Genomic DNA, 10949 nt, shown 5'->3' on the forward strand with positions numbered 1-10949 from the left:
CATGTCTAACCATGATATTTCATTTAGTTCACTGAGAAAGTCACGTAGAAGGGTGACACAATTCATTTTGTTTATCGGGTAGGGGGGAGATTGCAAAAACTTATTTTCTGTATGATTGACTCAATTCAACAAATCGATACGATATTTCTCCTCAAGTCGTCTCAACAATGATATTAAACATATATTGGAAATATTTCAAGGAATCTCAGTGAGGAGATATATCTCTCTCTAAGAGACACTTAGTGTCTCGTACGTTTACATTGAACATTGATAATAAGAAGGCTTTTAGACTTATTTAACGTTTCTGTTAAATTTTTAATGTAATTTGTTACAATCACTTGGGAAGTATCAAAATATAATATATGTTGTAATAATGCATCATACATCTTTCAAATGATAATCGATGGAAGGAAATTCTATTGCTTATTTTTACACTATGATCTTGAAAGAAATATGTGGTGATGAAACTTTCAAATAAAAACTTACGTGTTCCAATAAAATTTCATGTATTAACAAGTAAAATAAAAGACCAGGTTTGGCGTCCAATTATATATTAATATTTGGTATAAATAATGTACATTAATTCAATAACAATGATAAATCCCTTAGTGGAAATTATTTATTGATTACTTTATCTTTGCCTTGATGAATATAATATTATACACAGTGCTACAAGTATTTTATAATTATTGTTATTTATAATATCAGCTGTTACATTTTATTTTTATTGAATACATTCAAATATTACAATGTAAATCATGGAAAATAATATTTATTTATTTATTCAATTACATTGTTTTACACAGTTTGGCCTCGCCAAGTTACATAAAAAACTTGTCGGCGAGGTCCAGCGATATTTCCTTACTTCTACTGCTCCACTTCTACTGGCAATAATGTCTTTAATAAGTTGTATCGCTTAAATCAATTTAATAAATTAAACTACTAATGACGATTTATTTGCGGTTTAGGGCAGGCATCATGTTTCTATTTATATTTGGCAATTGTATGAATATGGTTTGAACTTAATATAACAATAACAATAACAATAAAATACTATAACGATTACATAACGAAAAACAATATAAATTACAATAACATGGTTAGATATCTGAAAACGATTTTTCTAATAATAATAACAATATATTCTTCTAGGAGTTCAGTGGTGTGTAATACGTGCATACCTGTCTGAATTTGTTCCTCTTTGTCTGTCTCCAGTTGTGTGCAGTAGTGTCGTCTGGTCGAAACAGTTTCTGCTAATCGTGGTTAGGTTATGTTTTGTTTTTGGGTTATGTTTATGTTATGTTTGCTCACTGAGTAAAGTGGGTTTAGTGGCCTTTTCGTAGTCGGTGAATAAAGTAGTGTGAATAAACAACAGTCTAGTACAGTGAGAGTGAATCTGAGTAATGAAAATAGTTTTGAGTGTTGTGCAGTGTAGTGGAATGTCAGTGCAGGCTAGTGGGGATTGGGCCAGGCTAGGCCTATTTCTAAGACATCTACAAATGGCAAGTTTTGTCTTTATACTTGATATAGAGGTCTAGCTGTATTTAACCAAATGTAGGCTGCCGATTTAAACTTCTTTAGGTTTGGTAAATTTTCTATTTCACTAGGCAGTTGATTAAATAGATTCGGTACTATATATTCTGGTAGCCTGCGCCCATAGTCTGTCCTTGGGGTGTGTATTTTGTACTTAGCCAAATGCCTAGTATTATAGCTTCTGTCCAGGGTTTCCTTAAATTGTTTGTTTTCATAATATATCTGTAAAATTTTAAATATATACAATCCTTTAGGTGTTAGTTGTCCCTTTAAACTATAGTGCTGGTCCAATTGATTGTCATTTATGTCCAATTCATATCCGTAGAGTGCCCTTAAACATCTTTTTTGTAAATTTAGTATTTGGTTTAAATGGCTATTCGCTGTTGTTCCCCAGGTAGTTATTCCATATGTGATTATTGATTGAAATAGTGCCTTATAAACTGCTATCTTTGCTGGTTCAGTAAGTTTATTTTGCAGTTTATGCATTATGGCAATACAGGGGCCGAGTTTTCTCTGTAGTAAAGTTACATGAGGTTTCCATGTTAGCCTATTGTCAACAGTTATGCCCAGGTATCTCACAGTTTCAACCAATTTAATACTCTCACATTGACATTGTTTATGACCATGCAAACATTCACAATCATGGTATTTAATATTTACTACTCTATCAATTTTCATATTCTTTTGGCAAATATGCATTAAGCATGTCTTTTGGTTGTTTATTATCAAGCCATTGTCATGAGTCCATTTGTTTAACGTGTTAAAATTATTCTGTAGTATTTCTTCTGCAATTCTTATATCTTTATGCTGTGACAGGAGTAGTATGTCATCTACAAAAGCAAAAATGTGACAATCCTCAATCTTTCTTAAAATCTCATCTAAATAAATTATAAAAAGAGCTGGACCGATTTGGCTTCCTTGCGGTACTCCGTACTTTATATTTCTCTCATCGCTTAGTGTGTTCAATACTTTTACCACAAATTTCCTGTCTTTTAAATAGCTCTTAAACCATTCTAAATAGTAAAATATAAAAGTAAAATATACAGATAGTAATTTCCTCGCATATTGCAGGTATTTTGGTTCTTTTTCTACATGAAATATTCATCTAGAAGTAGACCTAAAGTTTCCGAATGATTCCTAATCATAATGATGAACAATGCAAATGATGAAAGTCACCTGAGAATAAAATCCTGTAGATATATCATAGTGATGTGCTTTATCGCTGAATTAACTAATTCTTTAATTCATGCCAATTAAAATCTCCCTTTAAATAGTTAATAGCAAAATTGTGTAATCAAAAAGATTTGATACAGAGTGTAAAATTTACAGAATGACTATATCATAAGTTTTTTTATGTTATCCCATATGCTACCAATAACATTATTATTAAAACTGCTCTACTCATCTAGCTGATGAACTGTCATGAAACTTTAAAATAAATATCATGGAATTTTTCAAAATTATTATATGTAACATCTAAGAAACTATCCTTTTCTGCAGTTTGAAAGTTTCAGCCCACTGGTGTTTGAAGTTGTAATATAAATTAGTGTTATCCAAGAAACTATAAAATTGTTCCGTTTAAAACTATTCAAAAATTTATTTTAGAAGTGACTTAAAATTATTCTCTTCTCCGATTTTTGACATTCACTCCTTGTTTAAATTTGCAGTATGGTTATCTAATAAAGTAATTAATATAAGCTTTTGTATTTTTAATAAGTATTTTTAATACTTGATTTAAATTTTTACAGCCTTTTTGGAACAATATGCTACCATCGCAATGAATATAAATTTTATTATGAAGAATTAACATAGGGTAACTGGTTTAAAAGGCGAACAGTGAACATACATATAATTATTTTACTATATAATATTTATATTTATAAAGGTCTCGGGTAAAATGTATGTTATCTCCTATGCAACTTAACGAGATAAGCTGCTGTACATTTCTTTAGGTAAGCTATTGCGTACCTGAAAAATTATGTGGTTGAGCACGCTTATTTAAATAAAGTGTCAGAATTCTTTATATACATACATATATACAGCAATCGATTTATCTTTTCGCCCGGGCGTAGATGTTGTTTCTACATTGGTAATTTGCTAATTAATAGTTTTTCGGGAAACGGGCCGTAGTGTTTCAGTCACACTTAAATAAAGATGCTGCCCCCGTAGCCACCCTAATTAACCTTGAAACCTACAAGGAAAGAAGCTTTACTAAATTGGTCACTTTAAATTTAGCAACCATTTCAATTCATCGAATACTGCTCTCTGATAGACTACATGAATATATCTGCACATATCCGATAAATATATCCGGTTTTTATACAATATCGATGGCCAGTTCAATGAAATACAATTTCAAAAAATATCAAAAATTGTTACTTTTACATTTATATTTACAAGAAAAGAGTGTGAAAGTGAAGGAATTTCGATCACATTTTGAATTAGGGGATATGATAACAGTACTGAACAGAACAGGACCCTATCAGTCTCATCAAATTCCAAGGATCTTTTGCATATGTCTAATATTCAAGATTTTTCTCCTACATTTTACATGGAGCTATTGTAATGTAATGATCACTCTTTTATATGTAAGATATTTTGTGAATATTTTCTGCGTCATTTGTTCAGGTAATAACCCTACCTGAAAGTAGGAATTTGTTGTTATTGTTGTGACTTTAATTTATTGCTTTCATATTTACAACACCATGACATTCTATATAATAAAAAACACTAGTGCAACAAATATTTTATTAACAGTATTTTATCTGTTTAGCTATAAAAGAAACGTAATATAAAGTTTATGTGCCACACAGATAACCACGAGGCGCAGCGTGACACACAGTTGACACGACGGGACTCCAATTCAGCCCCAGGAGACTCCGCGTTTTGTGTGTCACGCTCTGCGTGGTACCAAACAATCTCCGCGTACATTACCTTGATGTTGACTTATTCTTTTGGTGGGCTGCCGCTTCCTCATGTCTTCTTGGCTCAATGACTAACTTTTTTAACTGTATATAACACGATAAGAAACACAAATAACCGTTTTCGTTATAGTATAATAGATAAGTAAGATTTTCTTTATATATTACAACTACTAAACAATATGGTTTATGGCGTTTAGAGGGTAAAAGTATATTAGAAGTAACGTATTTTCATACACCACTTTCGACAACTGGAAAGGTAACTATTTATACCATATTACATTTATATATATGTAATTTTCTTATCTAAAATACTATCGCCTGTATGTCAAAAGCTTAAAACTGTTAGCTCATATTTTTTTAGTTTTTATATTACCTATATCTTTACTTTTTATTACTTTTTTTGCCGACAAATCATAAAAATATTAACTTACAACTATACTGTGTGTTTGGGTTTAACAATTCTAGCTTTATACATGATATAAAGTAAATAGTTTTATTGTGAATAAAAAAGATAAATTGATATTATGATTTTATATGTATGAGAAATATCTGAAGGGCAGAGTAAATGGTGGGAGAATGCGGGTCGATTATTGTTAGTTACTTCGTGTTCACAGTTTTTCAGCTGGGTGATAGAAGGTTCAGTGTATTGGGTGAGTCTGCTGTTAGACCACGTAAATTCTGATTTGATAACATAGCTGGTACTAACTTAGATAGTTTATTAGCATAGTTATAAATACACTATTTAATTATCATACTCTTATAAATTATAGGTACTAACCAGAAGAGGAAACAGTTGCGTACAAAATATTAAAACTATAGCGAGTGAGATTTTAAAACGATGGTTACAACTTTTAAATAATAATCGTTGCATGAAGTACTAGCCGATAGTTAGCTAATATAGTTGTACGTATTGGTTAAGTATATAAGAGTTTGTAGTATAAGAGAGAGTTTTAAAACATAAGTATGTTTTCAATCTGGCAATTTAACGATGTTGTATGTTAAAATATTAATAGATTTTTTTCCGACCATATAGATTTTAAGATGCAACATATTTTAAGTTACTAATGTTTTTAAACATATCGTAATTCATATTTGAAATGAACTATGCTCTCTCAAATTAAAGTGACCTATACATCTGGAATTGTGCATGGAGCTTCATGTCTCCTTGTTCAATTTTAGTTCATATAGCTCCATGGAATTTAGATTAGTTAATATTATTTTTACTATAGGTCACAATGATGGAAACGATAGAATAGCAGAAATATTTATTTTAAAGCAAATTCAGTTTGCTCATAATAGATTTTTAACTTGGCATATCACAATAAGTGGACTAACTACTAAGAAAATCAAACATCCAACATCATTTTGGTTACTTGGCTGATAGAATTTTATTATTTATTTTAAACACGGATGTGAAAGAAAGTTTAGTAAACAAATTTTTGATTCATCATTTGGCAAGATATCTTGACATATATATTGAATTTGTAGGACTAATATTTTTATGAAATTAGATTTCTCCGTCGAAAAGATTAACTTATATAATTTTACACATCCATGAATGTGAAAGAAATTTGTTTAAAGCAGGTAACACATAATATTCCAAGTAAAGCAATTATAAGATTAAGATTGAACTTTATATTAGTTACATTTCTATTAATTTGTATTTAGTACTCCTTGTTATTATTTTATCTAACTATCTATACAGCTAAAGTGTGCTGTAATTCATAAATCCCAGAGATACCTTTATAAACCTCAACAAAAACAGTTAGCTGTGAATAATCTGTGGTGGGTTGCTGCTACGCCAGAATAACTGCAGGTATTCCAACGCAATGGCCTGAAAACAGGCTTTGCATGGAAATGGGTGAATATCCCTGTCTTGTCTTCATTGTTGCCTTCCTTCTAAATCACACAAGTTACTAGATGCCACAACATCTTTACATTTTTATCATGATTAGCCGATGGAATATATAGGGTGGGGGTATTAGAATTTTTGCTCTTTATATACTTAAAATTTCAAGAGGAATATTTCTAAATAAACCGTAACATGAATTCATAATGTTAGTCATAAAGAGCCATGTTTATGTAAGAAAAGGTAAATAGAATCAGTTTTGTTGGGCTTAACAGTTATTGAGACTAATTATGACACATTAGTAGTTTACTGCTTATAAAATACTAATTTCTAAATATAATAACTAATTAGATAACAAAAATCATACAATAAATTATTAAGAAATTCTTTGGATTGATTAGCCTTTACTATACAATAAACAGGGAAGCTATTTATAATCCATAATATTTTCAGGAAATGATTCTTTTATACGTTTGAGTGTAAATTTAAATTCATTTACGAGTTCATATCCTGTGATAACTGTTTGATAAATGATAACATTTATTATAATCGCAAATAGTATTTAATATATATGCATATATGATTTATTCTTGCACTGAGTAATTGCTTCTGAATATCACATTTTCCTTATATTACATATTATATTTCATTCCTAATATTACATTTTCCTCAACTGTATATGTATGTACTAGTCAGTCATACAGTTTTCAAACTGTAGCTGAATCGGAAAGGAAGGTGTAATGTAATATGCTTAATGTAGTGATAAAACTTGAGGATCATCGTATCCTTAAAAAGATAAGATAAGATAAGAAAGAAATGAATGCAATCTTTATTGAACTTATATTACTTGTAACTTCTGCCGATTACAACAAAATCATTCTTTTTTGCTAATTAAAATATAACAAGGCTTTAGAAACTATCACTTGACAACTGTTTATTTCAAAATTTAAAAGCTATTATAAATACGGTGTGTTATATAATGTTAGCCACATCATTAACATTCAATGTAACTCTCGTGGTAATGGCATGCAGTCCTTAGAGGATAAACGTAATAAAAGTAAAGCCTGACTGAAAGCTAGCAAATACCCAGTGGCATGCTTCACAGATGTAGTACAGCACGGGCCGTTTAGCATATAACCTGATACAATTTACTAGATTTGGCCTGATCAAAACGCACGACGTAACTAAAATAAATCATCTTTGAGCGCTATTAAAAACCCAGTGACGTACTTCACTCAATAAAAAAATATATAGTTGCAGCATTTTATGAACTTTTTAACAATTAAAAAGTTTGCTTCCTATTACAAATCTGACACGCTTGTGTAGAATTGCATAGTTTGAATAATGAAAAATCAAACAAAAAAACAAAACAAAAATGAAATATTTCTACAATCAACAACATTTATCTACGTTTATCTTATTTATAATCCTAGAATACACCTGATAATGGTTCTATATATGATTGATATTAGAATACACGGTTGAATATGATAAAAAAATCTAATTAAGAATATATTTATATTTTTGACAGATAAGTTATATTCTTAGGTTATTTCAATTCCATTCTCGTAGTTAACCAATACCATACGAGTGTTGAATTCTCATATAATAAATAGAAAAGCAAAATACTAACTTTATTAAAAAAATTTAAAATCTAGTGAACAGAAAATGTTTCTTGCAGTTTATTGATCTTCAATATTTCTGATATAAGTTTGGTAATTTTTATGAACAAAGTAGAGATCTGTAAGATAGGAGTGAAACAATGGAGTCTCACCAATAGAGAAAGATTTAACGCTGTGGCCTGAACTGATTTACATCTATGGTATATGCGTTATAATTAGTATTACATAAAGAATCATCCGATTGGGCATGTCTATATTTCGAGCAGTGGTAAACATATAAAATTACAAATTTTTTGGCTGCAAATGAAACTCAAAAAGTCTTTTTAGTACCTTTTCAAAGGTGTTAAATATGTCCACCTTTAGATAAACGCCATATGTATATGCGGTATCCAAATTCATCCCACACTGCAGCGACATGTTTTAAGTTACTGATTCCACTGCTGTTGTAATGCGTGCGATTCCTCAGCTCATCCATTGTTGTTGGTAGCGGAGGCACATATACAGAGTCTTTGATGAAACCCCACAAGAAAAAATCACATAGAGTAAGGTCCGGTGACCTTGGAGGCCATAAATGTAAGGATGCGTCATTTTGTCCAGTGCGGCCGATCCACCGGTCGCGAATTCTTTGACTTAAAATTTGCCGAACTGCCAGATGCCAATGTAATGGTGCCCCGTCCTGTTGGTAAATGAATTCGTTCGAATCAGTCTCAAATTTAAGGAAAATATAATTCTCAAGCATATCAAGATGTGTTATTCCTGTAACAGTGTTCTCAGCAAAGAAAAATTGACCGTACACCTTTTCCCGTAAAACCGCGCGAAACACACTAAATTTTGAAGAGTCTCTCTCATGTTGCACAATTTCAAGTGGTTTTTCTGTGCCCCATATTCTAAAGTTACGGCGGTTTACCTTTCCATTTAAATTAAATGTTGCCTCGTCGCTAAACACTATGCGCGATACAAAATGTTCATTGTCCATCATCTTATCAAGAACGAAGTTACAAAACTCCTCGCTTCGTTCTTTATCACCCTCACGACGAGCTTGCAGTATCCGAGGTCTGTATCCTTTCATGCGTAATCGTCGACGCAACACACGCCAGACAGACATAGGAGGAATGTTGAGCTCTCGAGCAGGTCGGCGAACAGATTTCTGAGGGCTGCGTGTGAAACAATGGCGGACGCGCTCCACGTCTTCATCGGACACTCTGGGACGGCCCGGTGACTTGCCTTTACACAGACAACCTGTTTCTTGAAATTGTGCATACCATCGTCTAATGCTCTGTGATGTAGGAGGATTAACTCCATACTTATTAAGAAAGTCACGCTGAAAAGTTATTACAGACTCACACTGCGAAAAACGTAGAACACAAAACGCTTTTTGTGGTGCAGACACCATTTTCACTAGAAATGAACTAGGCACTAGGCATTCACTCAAGCGCGCTGCTGCTACCTAGTGGAAGCCATGTAAAACTTAAAAAGATACTTTTTTCAACAGTACATTGTTGGCGAATTTAGCTCAACTAACAGAATAGTTATGATTTTATTAAATCGGATGATTCTTTTGATGCACCCTGTATATAAATGCCTCAATTACTTAAAACATTATTTGCATATTTATATGAATGTCCTCAATTTAAAAAATAAATATTAGACGATGTATATATAGTGCAAATGTTTAGAATTCTATAAAATAGTAAATGTTTATGTAGATACTAACAGTTAACCGCGGCTTCAAATTTAGTTTTATATGATTTTATGTGTATAACTCCTAAAATTCACTGTTGGTTCGAGTGAATTTTATTTATGACGGCAATATTGCGTTTGCCTTGTTACTACAATCAGGAAAATGTGCAAACACACTTAGCCTATATTACTAGTCATTTTAATTTAATCTGTGCTTAGTATTGTTTATGTTGAAAAATTGATTTTGCCATATTTGCAATCAAGAATATAAATATATACATGCTCTGGTCTGAGAACAATACTTGTATCAGTACTCAATTTCAGTTCTGAGTAGGAAAACGTGAGTAGAACTTAAGTTCAGTAGACAACTGAGATGAATTTTATAGGACAACATTTAGAAAATAACTTTATAAGTTATTTCTGAATTAAATTACTGACCAATAAAAGTTTACTTATTTATATGCATTTGTTCAAATGTACTTTTGATGGGCTCCACCGATCAATGTTGCATGTTCAAAAATGTAAATTTGCAAGAAATAAAAAAAAACTAAATAATTATTATGTTTTCTATGGAATTTAAACTTATATATTTTTAATCGTGGGTCAGAATGCCAGTTAAAGCTTTTATCATGATCTTTATATATACCTTATACCTTATCGGCTAGATTTCTCATAACCTATAAAAGATGCATTTTTAGTGGGTAACAACGTTGTAAGCGACGGCCAGACACTGGTGTTCCCGGAAGTTATATTAGAAAAATATTATGATAGGTGAAATTAAGATTACTTGGTTGTAATACCTTTTTTATTAATACAAATAGGGAAAATAATTAAAATGGCATACCATTTTTAATATATTTTTTGGCTTTATAGCAGTTTTGAAACTCTTTAGGAATTTATTTACACATATGATATAGATAATTTTTATTCGCCGCATTTATCGGAAGGTAATATTCGTATAGATTAGGAACAGCAAAAACGTACGCTAGTACCAAGTTATTACCACTCTTCCCACGCACTTTCTTAGCAATATTATGAGATGTCCATGGTTTCATCACATAGTGTGACGTTCTACTACGTAATGTTGTGGATAATCTGATGAAATTTAGTACCACACATGTTCTTTTAATTTCATTTTACCATTGCTGATATAATGTTCAATTATACTAAAATCTTTAAAATCTTTAGTTTGCATAAAAAACTACATCCGATTCATTTTTATTATAATTTTCTATTACCATAATATGTAGATCTTTTTCGTACAACTTTTCCACCGTTTTAGCTCTTTCAATGATTGCAGAGCCTCGATCACAAGGTAAAAATCTGTGGCCTTTTGTCATA

Source organism: Homalodisca vitripennis, chromosome 3 (genome assembly GCF_021130785.1).
Source record: "Homalodisca vitripennis isolate AUS2020 chromosome 3, UT_GWSS_2.1, whole genome shotgun sequence".
Lineage (NCBI taxonomy): Eukaryota > Metazoa > Arthropoda > Insecta > Hemiptera > Cicadellidae > Homalodisca > Homalodisca vitripennis.